The following is a 21,345-nucleotide window of genomic DNA, read 5'->3' as shown; positions in this document are numbered from 1 at the left end:
TAAAGTTAAATAATACTTGGATTAAAAAGATTTGAAGGAGATCTTATTAAAAATTCTGAACGGTATTGGAATTTTGAGTGTACAAGCCTGCCATTCTAAACCATTTGATTAAATTTAACCATAGGAAACTCTTCCAAGAGCTAATGAAGCAGCAATTACATCTGAAAAGGGAAGCCAAGCCAAAAATTATACCATTCAAATATCTCTCTTTCAAACATTGTGCTACAATATTTAATCTCTTTGGTTTTGATTTTTCATGTACAATACACATTGTCCCTCCATTTTATATGATTCCAAATGCTTAAAGTATAAAGATGAACACAGCATTAGATGCTTTTTGGTACAGTGGATTGATAGCTAATTTAATATGCATATACCAGGAGTTTTTTTAAATAAAAGAAATTAAGATGGCTTTAGGATATTTTAATTTTTAGGAAGATACTCAAATGAATAGTTCATGAAAGGGAATATGGGTGAAATTAAACATTGTTTAGGTATTTTTTGGGTTTGAGTGAAAAGAAGATACAATACTTCACTATTTTTAGGGCATTGTAACTGGAGTCTATGACAGTCCAAAAATACAATTTGACAAACTGTTACAAAAACAGTTGAGAAAAGTAAATGACTCATGAATAAAGGAAATAATTTCTTAATTTAAAAAAATATATTTATCATAAGCCTAATTCTGATCTGGTGCCAGTATAAATTTAGATAATTCAAGTGATATAGCAGCATTACAATGATGTAAATGAGATCAGTATCTAACCCTACATTTTTTCCTGACCATAAAAGAAGAACTGTTAATATTGGATAATGATTGCATTTACAATATGCATTGCAGAGACATATTATTCTGATTTTCTGCATCAGTGTGACCAGCACTACAAAAGAGGTGATCCTTTGTGCAATGTAAGAAGCAGCTAGAGGAATCTAAATACAGCCTAGTTAATGAAGGTGATCTTATTTTATTTCCAGGTTTTCAGCATTTCTTTATCATATGCAATAGACCATTTTATAATAATTCATGGGTCTTGGGATATAGAAGACAGAGAAATAATGTTGAAAAGCAATTCTTCACATTTGGCTTCCACCGCATCAAGTGCAAACTGTGAACTTAAACATGAAAATACAATTTGCTCCTTCCTAAAGTCTACATTCTTATCTCTTGCAAAGAACACACATTCATTTCCAATGCCTGAAGGTAAAGACTAAGGCATCTATCACAAGTACAGTGAATATCTGAAGGATTTAGAAGCAATCTTTTCATAATGTTTCTTTGGCGGGGAAGCAGGGTTATGAGTTACTCAAAATTCATAAAGATTATTAAGTTTACATCCACACAGCAGATATGCCGCCATTGTATTTCCCATTTACAGTGTCAGTATTCCTGTTCTGATCCACTGAGAATTTATCTTTGGTTCAGGGCAATCATCCATTTTGTGGTATTAGTGCATTATTGAACAAAATAAAGTTTCTGTTCCATTAAAGTAATAAATTGTTTTTAATGGGACAAACCCATAATACTCTCATTGTTCAAATTCGGTGTTCATAGTATCATCTCTATTACCCTTCAGTTAAGAGATTTTTTAAGATGCTAGTAATTTCTTACATCAGTAGGTTAGTTCTGTATTTTCAACTCAGATATTTTTGTGACACATGTTCAGATATATGAAAGAGGCACTCTGTCCCCAAAAACTCTGCCCATTACTACAATCTGCACTAACAGGAGTTATCCATTCTGATATGAAAAACCTTATCCATTGTAAACTTTCCAATTGACGAATCAACTTTTTCTGCCAGTCTAAACTAAGCCTATGGGTATTGTGTTGTTCTTCTCAGTCTTCTTTGAGGCCCATGGAAACTTATGAAACAGATTTTTCTAGTCTTCCCAGGAGCATGACCAGGTTCAAAACTTGACCTTAGAAACTGAGCAGTCCATGAAAGCCAGAGTGTGCCTGATAGAACTGAGCATTACTCTCCTCTTCCTAACATAAAGCAAAGTACAACATGTGACATAAGGCAATATTACTAGTGGGAAAATGTCAAGCAATGTATCAACATGGGTGGAGGGAAAAGAGAAATATTAGAATTTGACCAGACTGAAAACCCCTAGTACTGCACAACAAAATTTTGTTTCTGCTGCTCTAATTATTTAAGGTGGAGGTACCATATTTCTTTTGAAAGAAGAGCATTCTTATTTGGAAGAAAGATTGCAATACAAGTCATCCAAAAATAAAACAAACTGTTATATCAGAGATTGTTTATTTTTAGGACTTTTGATAATATAATTCTAGAACTATTGTGGCATATACTCAGGCACTGCAATGTGCAGAAGCATATAGAATCCCACGACAATACGCGAATGAAAATATTAAAAACTCCTAAAGGCCTGATTCTCTTTTTACTAGCGCAAATCAATTCATCAACTGAAGGGCAGGAACCAGAGTGAGAAGAGAATCGGACCGAGTGTTTTAAACAAACCATCGAAATAATTTTGGGGGAAATAGAGGCTTAAGTGTTGGTCCAGGCTCTCAAAAAAGAACACAAGAATAATCAGAGATAATAATTTTTATGATGAAGTGCTATAGGAGACCAAAATATAGTCCTGTGCTGCGACTGAACTCAGCTGGAATTAATGTACAAAAGTGCTACAGTCTCTGACACAAATAAGTATCTACTCTCTCATCAAAGACCAGAGGATTTAAATGGCTAACTCCCACTAGAGAGAGTCATGTGTGTAAATCCCATGCTCGTTGATAGCGAGAATGAATTCTGAAATCTCCATGACCTTGATACAGCATGTGCATGTTTACCCTTTCCATCTCTTGCACATAACTGTATGCATCTTTTGGTTTTGTGTACTTTACCAGGCATTTAATTAGAAAAAAGCAAATTTTGGACCAAGAATGCTAAGCTATTTAGGCAGAAGGTAGTGAATCAAAAACTGCAAAACTTCAGCTTTCAAAAATAGCCTCAGTGACCTCTTACAATACTCTGACCACTCCATTCCAAGCAGGAGGCAACCCCTGTGAAGAGCGAATTCTGGCAAGTTCTCTCTTCACAGATGATGCACAGCTTAAGCTATAATGAGTTTTTGGGTTACAAATGCTGAACGCATTAATATTCCTTGATGATAATTATCACAGTATAAGCACCTTTCCCAATGTGAGTAGCATAAAGCAACTGAAGCAGCATTTTTACTACATTTGAAACAAGCTGGAAAATGGGATTTTCTACTCTTGTAACCTGAGGTCAACATACATCAAGCTATGCATATTAAATATATCTATACCTATGATCTAGATAGATAGATAGATAGATAGATAGATAGATAGATAGATAGATAGATAGATAGATAGATAGATAGATAGATAGATAGATAGATATCTTTCTGTATAGTCACACACATACTACATTAATTCTATCCATTTTCAAATAGAAAAAGAGACACATTTTCGTTCCACTCCCCAAACTAAATATTATTATTAGTAGTAGCAATAATAATAATGATGATAATAATAAACACTATTTTTTCTTTTAAAAAGAACCCAAATGGTTAGTAAGCAGAATATGCAGGCACTGCTTTGAAAATGAGATATATTTCTAAAGCATCTGAAGTAAGTATTATGGGCAACAGCAGCGTACATGATAGATTGAAAATGAAAATTAAGAAAAAACACCTTTCAATACGTAAGCACACATATGAAATATAAAATTAGAACAGAGTGCTTCCCTCCATTGTTGGGCATTTAAAACTAGGCATAATGTTAACAGTGAGAGATTTAAAGACTGATTATACCCACTGATTACAGTGGCCACAATTATATCAGTAGTTTTTGTGTGTAATGCTTTAAAATACAGCTCCTTAACAGACTCAGACCCTAGGAATCAGTACACAGCTTGAGCAGTGAGATGGGCTTTGGAGATACCCTTAGGGACCAGAAGCAAGGAAGCATCCATCTAAGCTTCTGAGTGCCAGTAGAGCTGCTCTTTATCTGCTGCTGCAGCCCTGAAACTACAGTATCCCTGCTGCGCTGTCTGTACTCCTCCACATCTGTGGATCCAAGTGGTTGCATAGCCACTGGCCCTGTCACCTGACTGGTTCATCAAGGATTAGCATATCCCTGGGCATGAACAGCATGAAGGTGTGTGCCCCTCACATCTGCCACCCAAAACCTGTAATCTCCCCCATAAAGTGGAAATACATTCTTTCTACTGCATATGGGCCCTTCATCTCTGCAGAAGGTGCCACAAGAATTGCTTATTAATTTAAATAGGCAATATTGTATTTTATGCCAACACCATTTAATTATTATGCAAGTATTTTCTTGAGGATTAATTAGAATATAAGAAGGATCTACAACATACAGGTGTTTATCAAAGATGACTAAGGTTCTAATGGTCAATGTATTGTTTGATTGACTCCGCTTTGCAATAAACTGCTTCATTAAATCTACATTTTAAATGCTGGAGATCCTAAAAATATTATTCCATATTGACTTATCTTGTTAATCTGTTAATCTTAGATCAGGGTTCTAAGAATTGATTTTTCCCATCTACCATTCCTAACTCAAAGTGTCCATTGTTAAAGCCTTCACTCTATTAAGGCTTTTTTTTCTTTCTTTCTTTAAATCATACTGCCAAGGGTTTTTTTAAAAAAATGGTTTAGTATTCCACGCAAATAATCTCAACAGAGCTTTATTTTAACACTGACAAAATGAGAGTCAGTTTGAACCCTTAATCCGAAAAACGGGAATTGATTCAGGTGTTTGGTAGGTGTGAAATCTGCTGAATGCATTTGTGCCACGTTATCCCACACTTCATTTAGAAAATACACCATGCTACAACCATTTCAAAGACTGGGGCATAATTTTTACTTATGTGCTGCAAAATGCCTTAAAATCCCATTTGAATCTATGGAAAGGTTTTGCGAGAACCTTTGCTAAATATTTAACAGCACTCTTGGCTTATTAAATACTGTAATATGAAAGCTATGAAAGGATGATATACAGGCACTTGCCATTTATTTTCACTTAACACTGGTGCTCATTTTGAACACTGCACAAGTCCATTCATCAGCAGAACCAATGCTTTCTAAAAAGTACTCCTTGCTAGCAGATAAATATGGCCAAAGAACCTTTTTTTATTACAAATTGACTAAAATGTCTTTGGTTAAATGTGTCAAAATCTGTTTCACTGCAACTGAAAAAACCTCCCAAAACAATTTAAAACACCAGATTTAAAATTGGTAATCATACAATGAAGTTATGTTAGCACAAAATATGCTGCTTAGATGAAAGGCAAACCTGGAGTGGGGGTTGGGAGGAGTTGGGTACATAACATGTAGCTTCAGTTTAACTACATGTAGCTATATAGGAACTGCACAGCTGACCATTCTGCAGAAAGAAAATGGCATACATTTCTATGCACATAAAAATGCATTTGACAACTACCTAACACAATGACAGCCATGTTAAAAGTATACTAATTAAACAAAATATTCTGGTCAAATATCCATCTACAATAATACAGAATCACAATAAAATTGACGCACAACAATATACATATGCACATGCACTGAGAAGCAGTGAAAAAAATTTCAATCCACAATGAGACATTAATATAAACTAGCACACAAAAAAATCTCTTGCCACTGAATAGCCTGCAGAGTGTGCATTTATTCTGTAAACACTGTAACAATGATTATCTGTCCTTCTAGTTCTCAGTGGAGACTTCTGCTTTTGAAAATGTCTTGTGGTGACTAACTAAATTCAGGCTATTTCAATTAGTATTACTGCACATTAAAAATTAATTGCATTAAAGAGTGGATTAAGGTTTAAATTTCAATTCTACAGTGTGTGTGCTAGAAATGACAGCTAAAAATCAATGCTCTCTGGCCCATAATCGGAAGTGTGTACAACTGAAGAGTGTGGAACTGGCGTCACTGATAAAGCAGTTTTAAGAGACATGATATTTCAATTGAAGATGTGTCAGTGTTAATTTCTGATTTAAATTTGAATGCTAGACAGTCATAATATTAAGAGAAAGAAGAGCAGGGAAACAGCTGTTTTGCAATAAAAAAAGAAAGGTACATAGTCCCTAAAAAATGATAAAAATCTATATTTACTGTTCAAATAAAAATTCACGTACATGGTCCCACTGGAGAAATTTTCTAACAAGGTATCTGACTTACATAGTGGAAAAAACATTTTCCTTATTTAAATTGTTATTTGCATAATCTCTGAAATAACAAATTAGGCCCCAATCAAACAAATACCTAAATATGTGCGCAGCTTTACTCCTATAGAGGTACACCTGTGCCTAAGTGTTTGCAGGAGCAGAGCCTTACAACAGACATTCACCCCCATGAAGAAGTGCCAAAAAAAGGACCACCTTCAGCTCTGCAATCAGAACTGCATAGAGGATACATGCATGCTACCAAGCCAGGGCCTCTGCAATACTTTGCACTTGGAAGGATGCCTCCATACTCAATGGAGGAGGCACTGAAGGCACTGGAGAAAAGAAGAGCTGAAGAAGGCAGCCACAGGATCCAGAAATGCATATCCTCAGTGCAGCAACCTGGACAAATCATGCAGGAGGTTTGTTGTTTCTATTCCCATCCATAAACTGAAGCAGCAGTTCAAGGCTGCAACATGTCAAAGATTCGTGCATTGCTCCTAGGTTGGGGAAACAGGTGAATTGTGTCTCTCCAGCGTTCTCAGTACAAAGCATGTAGCACAATGACTTGGCTTTTAGGTAAGTGAAGTGAATGACCACATTCCATCTTACTGGCTGATAAATCAATTATAACACATTCTTCTGATCCTGGCTGCTTCCTGTACCGCTCAGAATGCAGCCTGTTTGCTTGTAGGGTACCGTATGACACCACTGACTTCTCTGTGCTTGTGTTTCTTTAAAAAAAGGGATGTTCTTTAATAAAAATATTGTTTTAAATCCCCAGGCTAAGAACAGAAATTGCCCTAAGCATCCTAAAACCATGGCACAAGATCACCAATTTATTTCCCAATGAATTGAGGATATGTCTACACAGCAAGTAAGACACCCAAGTCTGGCCTGTGCCAGCTGGCTCAGACTTGCAGGGCTAAAGCTGTGGGGCTGTTTCACTGCCATGTAGATGTCTGGGCTTGGGCGGCCAGGAACCTGTGAAGTGGGAGGATCCCAGACCTTGGGTTTCTGCTCAACCTTGGAAGTCTACATAGCAATGAAACAGCTTCTGCAGCCTAAGTCAGATGATGTGGACCATCCACGGGTTTTTCTTTACTATGCAAACATACCTACAGGGGCCAAAAGAAAAACAGACAGTATTTTTGTCATTTAATATTACCAATAAACCATTGACAATTCAATTGCATGCTGCCTTTACCCACCAATATTAATTTATCATGAAAACAGTTGAAACCAAGGAATAACCCCCCAAAAACCCTCAAAAATCTAATTTCCGTTCTTTTCTGGATTATACAATAGGTAAAAGCTAGGTGAAAGAAGGAAAGTGTATTACACTGGCTATAAATTCAGTATTGTTTCAGTCTAAAAACTATTAGCGAAAAATGTCATTTTTATCAGCAATAAATACATCCTCTTTTAAGGCGCAGATGACGAAGAATGCTCTGAGGCTAGTCATCTGACCAAACTGGCATCAATAAAGTACTGCAAAGCCACCCGGGATACCAGAGTTTGGAATTAAACTGTGATTGGTCTGTACCTAAGAGAAAAGATGATGTCCACAATGTTTCTAAAGATCCCCTGTGCTCCACTGATGGCCAACAGTAAGTTTGGCATCAAGAGAGTAAAGAAGATAGGAAGTAATAATAACAATAAAAAAATAATCTGGTGCAAATGGACCCCAAGGTGTAGTAGTCATCCCAATGCAACAATCACCCTTCACTGCAATTTACTGATGTTGTTTCATTACAATACAGCATATAAAGGTGGCAATATTCAGGCACACTATTTAAAGCTACATGATTTGCAGTACCAGCCATGGCTGGTATTGGCCCAGAATCACAGCAAAAGAAAGGACAATTTCAGTGGAGACTACTAAAAACTGTATATTCTTTGCCAGTGTGCAACCTTTTGTGTGGATGGGTGGCTCTTACAAGATTTAGCTGAGAACCGCAGAAATCAGCTTTGTAATAAAACAATATATTTTGTACATTATACTTTTGACAAATAAACTGTACCCCAAAATTCTTTACAGAGGTAAAAATCTGGATACATCTAGTTAATCTGGTTTCAACACAGAGAAATTGAAAAAATTTAGGCAAGGGAGAAAATAGTATGTCAGTATGTGAGCTCTGATAATAGATGGAGACAGTGAGACAAAGATATAGGAAGATTTTTCCAGGATGCTGAAGATACAGAGGAAATATATCTTGAATCAACAGTGACAACGGGCTAGATCCTCAGAATATGTAACAGACTTCTTCGACTTATATGGATCTATATTCATTTGTGCCAGATGAAGATTATGGCCTTGTAGGGAGTGACTGAGAGAAGATCACTTTGGCATTAAACTAGGCTGAAGTAAAGAAAAGACAATGTAATGTCCTCAGAGGATTATCCATAAACAGGATGGATTAGTTTTAATTGTTTTCTGAAATGAATAGAGTTGTTTGAGGCAGGTGTTGTGGCAGAAAGGCAAGCAACAGCAAGCACCACAGGTTGAATAATAATAAACATATAAATAATTTCATTTTTTTCAAATTTATGTCATTTTAGCACATTCAGAGCACTTTAAATACATTAATTTACTCTCAAACCACCATTATTGTCAATTTGAAAATGAAGAGCTGTTGACTTGTCCAAGGCTACCGAGTGATATGGGTAAAAGATACCAGCAAAGGTGGAGATGAAGAACTGACACATTTGTATTCTTATGGAAAATATGAACATGCCTACATAGGATAGCTCAGAGTCAAAGGCTATTTCTCAGGGGATGGTCAGAAGCAACAAATGCGAAGTCTGAGTTGAGAACAGAGACTTAAGAGGAGTTATAATATTTTAGAATGTTTCTCTTTCAAAAAAAAAAAAAAGAGGAGTACTTCCATTGCGGAGACATTTAGTTGAAAGAGATGATAAAATCACAAGTTTATAGAAAGGGTAGACTGGGAAGGGTCTTGTTTAAAGTCTTGTACACAAAAACATTATCCGTATAAAAGTGGGAGTTAGCACAAAATATAAGATGACCCAGATGATGCATCACAGAAATTAGACAGAAAGACCTGAGGAAGTCACCTAATCTAATGCTATGCATGCCAGTGAAAGATTTTGCCTTGCAGTATATTTTCTGGAGTAACACAATAAAAAGGTAAAATGTGAGCATTTCTATTATAAATGCCTGCTTTCAGCTACGCATAACGTTACAACACTTTCAACTAATGGCCTGATATTTTCCAAACCAGGTTTCAGTCCAAAATTGGTATTTGCTTAAAAAGAAAAAAAGTTCAGCCATTTTCAAATAAGAAAAAAAAAATACTAACCCCCATTAAGCCTTGCAAGATTTTTATTTATGAGCAGTAGTGCTCAAGTGGTTGGGGGTTGAAAGTTCAGATTTAACAGGGAAATGTCACTCAAATATAAAGAAGTATATTTGACTGTTCTGGTGATAACTGGTTTTGATTTGATCATGTTATGACAGTTTGAAAATCACATTCTTCACTAATGCAGTACTTTGGGTGCATTTTAGCCCATTTTACCAAAGAAAGGGCGGTGTTATCCATGAATGGGTGGCTAATTTAGCTATACTGTAAACAAAGATCTCCTAAGCTGAGTAGTGAATTAATCAGGTCACTGTAGAAGCCTAGGTTGAGGGGTTTTTGGCAAGGTGATCTTTTAATCTCTGGGGCCCCATGTAGGTGTGTAGCTAGTGGCATTGACAGTGAGGATACAGAAGTACTTCCTCTTGCATAGGTGGTGTCTAGTCAAAAGTTATAGATAAACAAATTATTGTGTTTTTAAAACATGGTATTCTAATGAAGTAATAAAAAAGTGGGAAACATTCAAGTTACATAGTTAGGCATTCAAAATGTAGGACCTGAATTTAATGTTGCAAGCAGATTCTTCACTACACCCACTGTACAAATGCTTCCTGATACTTTTCAATAACATAAAATATGTTACTCCTTAAATTATACCATCTAATATCTTGATTTTGTCTACAAGCTAGGAACTTGCATCCTGTAAGACAGGGTTCTGAAAGAGCCTTTGTCTCCTAAACTATGGATAATGTAAGATGTGAAATCCACTGGGTAAGTACCACGTATGTGGTGGTCATATTTAATAATGAAAACATCACATACCTCTGTAATCTATCATGCACCTTTGATCGTGTCACCTTTACTCTGTCCACTACCACTTCTTCCGCCAGAATTATCCTAATTTATCCTAAACTATTCAACATCTTCAAATAGCTCCTCGTTTAAGAAAAAACAACCAACCAACCTACCAAAATAATGTTTTCTTTTTTCTTTTAACCTGTATATTGAATTCATCTCCAAACTTATTCTGGTTTGAGGTCATTGACTAAAGACATTCAGATTTACACCAGATTGTAGAACTGATATTTTGTGATCCTGCCACACTAAAACTGGTACCTTTATATCAAGGGTATATACCACCTGTTCCTAGACAGGATAGCCCTGAGAGACTGATTTTAAGATCTTGACATTTTTATACACAGAAAAGCTAATGTATGTAAATACTAGGTTTTAAAGATTTATTAATTATATTTTCCTCTACCTCACAGCCTCGCAACAGTTGTACTCATATTAATGAAAGTGTCATCTTTACAAGCTGAGGGATATGATAAATAGGCCCGGTTAATTTTTTAAACTCTCCGACACATTTGTAAACCTTTACACTAGAATTACTCTCTCATTAATGTATATTATTATGCACATGCATGAACATATACATACATAACTGTATACGTACTCAGATACACACTTGAGTGCATTAAGCAGGTGTCACTGTTTCAATTGACTATCAATTCTTCACGTACCTTCCCCCACCACGTAACATTAAGTTTATTGCAAACATGAATGTGTACACACATGAACCCATTCTGACCTTATACACTGCCCGCAAAAAATATTTAGTTCAAATAATGTTATCAATTTCCAGTAAGTCATTTAAACTAGTAGAAACAGAGGTTGTACAGTAGCTGTACCACTATGATGATAGGAGCAAGATACTTTTCTCAGTAAGGATCACTGAATGTGTCACTGGTTAATTCCTGCTCTACGCTCCTCATTAGCATTACTCTCAAGTTTCTGGTTATCATATCCAAAATATTAAGACATAATAAGTACAAAGGTGCAGATAATTGGATATTAACCAGAACATACTTGACTGGGCAGGAGGTAGGGCTTTGCTTAAACTAATCCTGAAATGTATTAATCACCAATTAATGAATGGGTTTCAAATTCATTTTCTATTATAGAACACCTCTGAGTATCTAAGCTTTTTCTAACAAAATGAGTTAGAATAACAGGCTAGGAATTAGAAACACTCCAATTTGAGGCTGGCCTGAATTAATTCCCTTTAGCTTGTTGTCAAGTTTATTGAAAGCAAGATTTACAGTACTGGTGACATTTTTAAAAGGCTGAGAAAATAAATAAATTTTAGGACATCACCACTTTCATTTAAACTCTCTATTTGAATGTAACAAATGGTCATGTGGAGGCTAAATATTTCATTGGAGAACTGCCCCGGCTTCATTTAAGTGCTCAAGTGCAAACACAGATCTCTAGAAAAAATAGATTTAAGAACTAAGTAAATACTGGAAACATATTACCAATTAATCATCAATTAATGATTTTCAGTAGTGTACAAAGACAAGCACTCTGCCTTTTTTTAAAAATACTGTAAGACACGTGGATATCTGAGAAAAAATGTATATAAGTTTGTTCATATATACAATGCTGTGAAAAATATTGAGAGCATCTGAGCTTAGAAGCATCACCCCCACAGACACAAGTAACTTTGTTAAGATTCTTTTGCCTTAACCTCAAAGCTTTGCAAAACACAGTAAACTAGTAAGACATGTTTGTATATTTTATCAGGGCTACCTGGCTGCAAATAGTTACTACATACACGAAAATAAGTTCTTATTTTCTAAATATATTTAACACCAAAAAAAGAAGAAAGAATCCAAACAAAACCTCTTCTAAAAACTGGATATTTTTTTATATTCTTACTTTTGTAGGATTACACTTTTATGGATGCTTTGAATGTATGCATCACATATTTTTATTATCTGAAATAATAGTGCCTTCTACTGTACCAAAACAGAGAGAGAGAGAGAAAGAGAGAGAGAGAGAGAGAGAGAGATCTTTAGTGTTACTAATGAAGAGTATTATATCAGACATGGTTGAAATACTATTATTCCCCCTTTGTCTCTCTCTCTTCACGCTGTCCTGGGTGTTATTTACTTTGATGTGAATTACATGTAAATCCATAATATCCATCTCTCTGTTTTTTCCATAATTTGTTGACTTTAATTTTAGTAAGTCTTAAATAAGCACTTACTGAAGATGAAGTAAGATATGCAAGCAAGTAGTCCTTTTATCAACAATTTTGCCACAGAAATACACAAACATTTCAATGGCTCTTCATTAGCAAACAAATCAACAAGTGATATTTTAATGCATGACTTTATTCCATCTCTGTGGGGACTGTAGTTGAGAGTGTGATGTACAGTACAGAGAAAAGAATCATCAGCCACAATGTCCCAGGGCTCTATCCATTGAGGACTTCTCAGCCTCTGCTTAAAGAGTGCATTTAATTGACTGATAGACAGTAGCTTCTTTGTTCACAAAAGACAGCGAAGTAATGGCAGCTTGAAAATCGTACCATCTACGGGATCTCCTGAGACTAGTAACAGGGGGATATGTGTCAGGAATAAATAAATAATCTAATTATTAAGCCACTTCCTGTCAAGTTAACTCCAATTTGTTGGCTTTTGAAGGCAACAAAACGAGGCATTTTTCCTCATTATGCTTCTCTTTTTATACCACTGGTAATCACAGGCGGATTAAAGGGTGGCTGATTGGTTTTTTTGTCAAGAAACTGAGAGGCAGCCAACAGTACAGAAAAACAGAGTTGGGGTTAGAAGAAATTTCATGCTTGTCTCCTTTCCAGCTCCCTAACAGCCCACATGGCTGCCCCATACAGTGCCGCCAGCTGTACAGCAAATGTGCACCCCTCCAAGTGCGGCCTACCAGGCCATAGGCTCCATCCTGAGAGCTGTGAGATACCTTGCAATCTTGGCAGGTAGCTATTGCTGTCATAGGCATAATTCTAAAGGTGACCTACGAAGCCCCATCAGCTCACCAAATGCAACAATATGAACAGCTGAAGTTTGACACCCACTCTCCACATTGGTTTCTTTTGTTTTGTTTATTGCACTCAATGGACTCGAAAGCAGGAAGAAACCTAAGAAAATACCTCATGAAGGAATTGTTGGGGTTTATTATTTGCTAAGAATGTGAACAATTTAGGAATAACTACTTTGGATTTTAATTTTTAAACTGTATTCTATAGTGATCCATATCACATACCAAAAATGTGCACAAGCAACTGTTAGGGCTGCAGTACAAAAGGAAGATAATAAAAAAAGAACAAAAGGGAGAAGTGACACAAAGCTTTTAATTCATTCTGTGGTGCCTAGGTATTACAACACAAACTGTATGATATATACCAGAACATTCTAACTGGATATCCTTGCACTACCTAGATACAAGAAAACAGGTAAGAATCAAGTCAAATTATTTTATTTAAATGCCCCCCTTTCCTTGAAGGAAATTATAATGTAAAGAAGCTGTTATAAAATACTAGCTTTTTTGGTGGTTTCCCCTCACCCCCCAAAACATCTTTATAAAAAATAATTATGACTCTTTCTCAAGTTTAATTTTTCAAAAATCAAAGTTATCTGAGTTACACAGGAGAGAGATAAAACATCTAAGTTGGTAACGTTTCCGTGTTAAGTTTTTTTTGCTTCATACTGTATTACTTTAAAATGCCCACATTGACTGGGGAGAAATGTTTTAATTAATTAATTAATTTACAACAGTTTTTCATGAAAGTCAATATGAAGCCTCTGAAATCTACAATCAAATCAAAGCAGCTCTGTGGTTCAAATCATAGAACACTAAGAACTAAAAGTTGATGTTTGAAACTAGAAGGGATGACATGACTTTAAGGTTGGTGTTCTAGCATGTTTATGGCTGCATTTGCCCTTTGTCAATGCATCTTGAATTTTTTGTTAAATTGCTCAGATAATTAAAGCCTCTTCATATTTACAGTCTGCTTCATTGGTACCATGAATTCTGTTTTCAGTTACTGTCTGCAAATTCCCTCTCTGCACAATTTCATACTAAGCAATAACACTTCATTTTACATAAGTTTTATCTGATGTCCCCATACAGAGCTGCCAGCTGTACAGCAAATGTGCAGTTCTCAAACTGAGGCCTACTAGGCCACAGGCTCCATCCTGAGATCTGTAAGGCACCTTGCTGTCATTGGCAAGCTTTCCCTGCTATCGCTGTTACCATCTCTCCACACTACACACAACTTAAAATCATCTGATTATTAGAATTTGTGGTCCACACTCCATTTTATCCTTTATTTAATTTATCCCCCGATCACACATTTGTTTAAATGTTTTGGCTGGTTTACAAATCATGCAGCCATCTGCACAGTAGGTGTGACACCATTTTTTAGACAAAAGTTATATTACAAAACAACAAAGATAAAGTCATTTGAAATGCTTTGGTGTTTGTTATTCTGCCTGGTTTGCTTGGACCAACTCTAAGAAATAAATAGAATTTTCTGTGTAAATCGATGAACATCTATGAAAAACAACACCCAGCAGAACGCAGAGCTTGCTCCATTACCTACGTTAATATCATGACAGCTGAGGAGAGATGACCTGGCCCACTTCTCATCTCTCCTGTACAGATGGCTATTAAAGAGAAAGTATCCCTTTTGTATGGTCCATGTAGAAACCCTTTATGGGCTTCTCAAATAAGCCAACATTGCCCACATGAGGGTAGCTTTCTGTTCGTATTAAATAGCACAGATTTAATCTTTTTTTTTAAACCCAGCTTCTCATGAAATAGCCAAAATTGCATCAGATTTTACACCAAAAGAAGATTTTTGGGATGTTACATGTTTTTTGCAAACCATATAATAAAGTTTACTTTAAGTTTTTGAAAACTTCTTGCTAACAATGAATATAAACATGAGATTCCAAAGTACCCGAATGATTTTCTCATGCTAAGAGGTTAGAATCCCCCCCATGTGTTAATTTCCATTATTTGTTTCTGACGAGTCAGTAAAAGCTGGATAGACAAAGGGAAGTCTGTGCCTCTTCATATTCTAGTGTGCGGATCCCTATCTTTGAATTTTTCCCCCAAAGACATGTGAAAGACCCTCATACAGGAGAATGTCATTTTTACTGTATAATACGTAAGTTGAAATTCTGAAGAAATGATACTTATAGTCACCAAAGCACAATGAATATTAGTCACATAGTGCTGCTTACTGCATATGTGAAAGAAAAAATAATGTTTTTTCACGACCTTAGGCATCAGGCAAACTACAGAATGTGTAAATGTCACTTGCCATTACAATTAGCTTAAAATGTTATTGGTGTCTACAAAGCTGATTTATGCATTTTCTTTGCCTTGACATCAGAAATATACTCCACATGTAACATAATGCACTTTGCATATGTCCGTATATGAGGCAAATAAAATGATTTTTACAGTTTGTATCTATCTATACACATACTAAATACATATATATATGTGTATTCATATATTTTTAAAAATCAATTAGATTCAAATATCATGTATTTGCAATACAAGATTTCTCCAGATCTCTCAGTGTTTATACCTGCTTGCCAATTCAAGATATAGTTTTCAATTTTCATCTCAGATGAATTAATAAATTATTTCCATAAAAAGTGCTTTAGAACTATTACTGTCTCAGCAAAGACTCTCTTAATCAATTTGTGGGCCCAGTCTAATACTCACTGAAGTCAATGGGAGCCTTTCCATTGACTCTGATATTGGTTTGGACTCTAGATTCATCGTTATTTTCATGCTGCAGATTTTTTTCCTGATCCCTGCCCAGAATACACCCTTCTTTTAAACACCCTTCTGTCAAAAACCACACATTTCAAACACACACCCCTCACTGCTTATAGTAGGTATCAAATTTAAAGGGAAATCAGTTTGTTTACTCATAAAATAGCACACATATCTATTAAAAACTGGAGATGTTAAAAATCACTGCATCCTAGTAATACCATAGCCTGGCCCCTATCACCACAACTTTTCATGCAGACAGTGGTTATCGCTACAGAGCCCTGGCTTGCTTTCTACAGTCAATGTAAGTTGCAGTGAACTACTAAGATTATGGCTGTTTTTCCCCTTTTATCATTCTCTTTGTCAGCCTGATCAGCCTTCAATGGTAAATGTGCTGCTCTGTTGTGCACAGCCAGCGGCTCGCAATTTGCTCACTATGTTCTATGAGACAGTTGTTTGTGGCTGTTTGGAACACATTTACCTCTTTGGGGATTTATGCGCTAGTTGCAATGCCAACTTCCATAGTGATAGAGATTTCTTTCTAACTAAAATAGATAATTAGAGGCTGGTAATTATTGGTCAAGAATTATCAGAGTGAAAAAAATTAAGCTCTTCATAAATAGTTCTTGGCAAAGTCATCACTTTACATTATCTCATGCCTAACAGCACTTTATTCAGAGCACTTATAAATTTACACTACTGCTGTTGAGCCTCATAATTTTATATGGGGTAATTCCTTTGCGGAGTTAAACACATCTGAATTCCCTTGATTCCCTTGATTGTGAGTGTGTGTGTGTGTGTGTGTGTGTGTGTGTGTGTGTGTGTGTGTGTGTGTGTGTGTGTGTGAAAAAACTTATAGACATGGTCACACTTCAGTCTACATGCTCATGCTTGAAGTAATACAAATGTAAAGAAATAGGTAAAAGAAAATAATGTTTGCCATACTCATTTAAAAGAACAGGTGAAGGAGTGCAATAAACATAACACAAACACCGGGAAAGTATCTTTCTGCACTCTGGAGTCAAATGCCAACAGTAAACTATGTGAACTAAACAAAGAGGTACCACGAAACTTCCCTCAGCAAGGGCGCTCTCAGCAAGGATTGCTCACTCAACTCCCGGGGATGTGGATTGCTGCCACAGTGAGGTCTCCTCCTGGGAGCCAGGTAGGCAGGGGCTGGCAGCCCCACTACCAGGGAGGCTTCGCTGCAGGCTCTGCAGTGCGTGCAACCAATGACATTTTCGGTAGTCACACGGTTACCCTATTACACGATTTTTAACATCCCTAGTAAACAGTGTGTAGTTGGCTGCTGCTTGACAAAGCATGGTCTAGAGCAAGGGTGGCCAGCCTAAACCCGAGAAGGAGCTAGAATTTACCAGTGCACATTGCCAAAGAGCCACTGTTCTATGTCACCAGCCCTGATCATCTCCCCACCACCACTCTCAGCACATCCCGCCCACTGGCAGCCCCACCAGTCAGTGCCTCCTTCTCCTTTTCCTCCTGCCCACTGGGATCAGCTCTCTCTCAGTGGGAGACACTGGAGGGGGGAAGCATGGGTGTGACAGGCTCAGTGGAGAGGGTGGGAAGTGGCAGGATCCTAGGGGGAAATAGCCTAGGGCAGAGCTAGGGGTTGAACAGTGAGCACCCTCTGGCCCAGTGGAAACCTGTAGCCCCAGCCCTGGACTTGGTTCCTATGCAAGGAGCCCGCATAATAACTTCTGAAGAGCCGCATGTGGCTCTGGAAACACAGGTTAACCACCCCTGGTCTAGAGAAATGTATACAAAATTGGGGATCAGGAATTCCTCAGCTCTCTGCTACTGACTACCTCTATGTAGCCACAGGTCAGTGGTTTTCTGCATTTTTTTATTTGTGGACCCCTAAAAAATTTCAAATGGAGGTTCGGATCTCTTTGGAAATCTTAGACATAGTCTGTGGACCCCTACGGGTCACAGACCACAGCTTGAAAACCACTGCCTCTGGTAAAGTATTTCACTTCTCTGTCTCTGTTTATCTATAAAAAGGGCATGATAAACACTTATCTACATACCTTATGACAAGTATGCTGAAAGGACTAATTACATCTGTACGTTTTGAAAATATAAAATACAAAGTGCTATATAGATCTGTATAATTACTGACAAAAGCCATTTCTCTGAAATCCTTGCATATAAACAAATGTAAATTGTTTTGTTGTCAAAGATACTTAAGGTTACACCTCACTAGGTCATCTGCAGATTTTATTTTCCATTAGGTGGCATAATCCATCTTGTTAGATTGATTGAAATGTATAATAAAATCTGAAAAAAAAACCCTCTTAACAGGGAAGAGTAAGAGGCTTTTCAAATACCCTCTAATCCCTCTTCCCCTGCTAAATGACTATTTGATATTATATTTGATTAGACAAAAACACAGACAGACACACTACCTAAAAATATCTACCCTCAGTGGAGATATTTTAGCCAACAAAGTAATGCTGCCTGCCTTATTTAAAAGGCTAAGTTTCATACAGGGATTTTTAAACCTATATTTGCCTTAGTGACCTTCTATAATGAATCCACTCTCTCTGGATGTTAACAACATGAATCCAATTTAAGGCCAATGGACAGAATAATTACAGGGATCCTATCAATCTGTTTAGACCACAAAATTGCTGAGGACATACACATTTTTTTCTTTAATCGGTTAAACATGTCTCTCAATGGCACTCAATCATTTATTGATGGACTCTCCTCACAATGGTTTGATGGATGAACTCCCACACTCCAGGTCCCATCATACCGTGTCCCAGGAGTTACTACCATCCTCCGTTCTGTCTTAGTGTCTCCATTTCTGGCTCAGTTGTTTTTTAAATCTTATGTTTTTTCTCATCTCCGTATTCCCCCCTTTCTAATTGCTATTTATTTCTGCTCTGTCATTTAGTAGTTCCTTCTCTGCTTAGGATGGGGGCCTCTACTGGTGGTTTCAGAGACATGATCACATGTGCCTTTGCAACTTCATGTTGCCATGGGCACTCAGGAGAAAAATAATTTTCATCCGCTTCTGCAGCTATCTTCATTAGGAACTGCTGTGGGAGCAGGGCTGGAAGGTAGGTGGGCCTTCACTACTTCCTAGTTTCAGGAGCATAATGCATAGATGATGGGGAAGGACTGACATGGGGTGTCACAACCTTCCCCCGCACTCAACTCCCACTCTTATTTTGCCCTCCAACGTCATGTGGGAGTCTTCAGATTAGGAAAAACTAATCCACATCTATCAATAAATACAATACAAATACTGACTGACTAGGAGGCCAAAAATAGTAAAATATTAAACCAAATGAAAAATCTCTCTCTTGAGATGGGGAAATAATACCTGAAGCTGAGAGGAGGTGTTATTCCCACAGTCCACCTGGGTATTACTAAACCCCTTGATTTTTATTTCCTCCCTCCTGCTTTCCTGAAGCATTCGCTTGCTTGGTCTACCTCACTCAACCTGCAAGGGCAAATTTACTGTGTCCTGTTCTGCCAATCCTTGTTACAGGGGAAGAAGGGCAGCAAGAAATGTTTTATCAGACCGAGTGGGCTCTTCTACTGCTCACAGCTTCTGATTTTGAAAATAGGGTGCTTAGAATACTAGGGTTTTATGACAGGCCAGCAGATTGGAAGAAGCCTCCAGATGCTGATAGTTATTTGTGTGTTTTATCTGTTTATTTTGACATATACATATTCAGAAACACACACATTCTGTATATTATTATATCCATCTCCTCCACACAGTAAGGCCAATCTTAAAACTTAGACCGACTGATGGCACTTTTTTAGCCTTTCTTTATAGACAGAATGTGTTCTCGGGAAAAGGCCTGTCATGCTAGTGAACCAGGAAATAAATTTAAGGGGGAAGCGGAAGGATGGGAGAAGTAAAATTAGAAAGATAGCTAAATCCAATAAATGGTGAGAGAACTAACAATTTTGACTTCCTCTGCTTTGGTAGTGAAGTAATGTTCACAAGTTGAACCAGCAAAATTCTTATACTGTGTTGATTTCTCCCTCCCTCTCTCCCAAATCTATATATTATTAATTAGGGTTGCACCACTAAGAGCTGAACTGTTACATCTGGCAGTATAGATAAGAATCTTCCAGTGAATACAGATGATCAAAAGCATGACCTGCAAATCTCCCTGCTTGTGTTTTGAGTGCCTTCCCAGCCGCTCCCACACTGGGAAGATTTTGTATTAAGCAAATGTGAATCTGTGTCACTATGGTTATGTCATGAAGCAATATCATGCATGGTTGATGCAACACCTACTAAGAAAAAGGACCTCCTTCCCATTCAACCTCATCCAAATTTACAGAATAAAATACAAACATCATTAACTCAGTTTTAAAAAACCCTCAATTACTATCATATCTGATCAACACTAGTCTGGATCCATCTTACTGTACCCACTAAACAACCCCTCGCCCTCCTCCAAAAGATTTAAGGAGTAGAGTGATGCCATTACCAAGGAATCAGAAGCAGATGGGCCATCCATGGCAAACGATCACACTGTTTGAGACTGTCTGGCATTCCAGCATTATCCCTGACCTACATAGTTTTTGACAATTTCTCATTGTCAAATTCTAAGTATCCACTAATTGCTGTAAAAATCATTTAAAAATATGCCATACACTGGAATCCAAAGAAAACAACAAAAATGTGTGCTCTGTTATGCGTAATATTCTATTTTTAAATTCTAAGTTACTGATTCAGATTTAACATTATGAAGCTGTTTGTTATATTCTCCCAAAGATTAAGAATGTCAAAAGTGAGACAAGCCAACAAGTAAACCACTGAACTGCTGTTCATGCCTAACTCATAATTTGTTGGTTTTCATTTTTCTTTAAGAACATAAAATGTTCATATTTTAAATGTATTAAAATTATTAATAGGCCATTTAACTCGCTGCTTCATTAATTTTGTCAGGCCACGTATTGTTCAACCAAACTACTAAAATTCATGGAAGAAATTCACAGGCTTGCTTGTAATAAAATATTTTGTTATATCAGTCCAGATATATCTGAGTTATTGAAATAAAAAGAAAAACTTCTTAACAACTGGACATGTGATTACTGGTTGCTCTGCTGCACTGTACCTTCTGCAATTTGCACCAATATTTTTATGTTACAACAAAAACAATCTGAAGTAAGTGTAAAATCAATGATTCCCATCCCTGCTTGCTATATGAAATTTCTGAAAAGAGGCTAATAACAAAAT

General features: G+C 36.8%; 1 protein-coding gene across 9 annotated transcripts in view; it reads right to left on the bottom strand.

Moving 5' to 3' along the window:
- Positions 1-21,345, bottom strand: part of ZNF521 (zinc finger protein 521) — a 281,530-nt gene that overhangs the window by 116,542 nt on the left and 143,643 nt on the right. The gene's annotated exons all lie outside the window — the stretch shown is intronic.

The sequence above is a fragment of the Pelodiscus sinensis genome, chromosome 2, assembly GCF_052426305.1.
Source record: "Pelodiscus sinensis isolate ZL-2025 chromosome 2, ASM5242630v1, whole genome shotgun sequence".
Lineage (NCBI taxonomy): Eukaryota > Metazoa > Chordata > Testudines > Trionychidae > Pelodiscus > Pelodiscus sinensis.
Note: the sequence above shows the minus strand (reverse complement) of the source record. Positions and strands in the feature narration are given on the sequence as shown.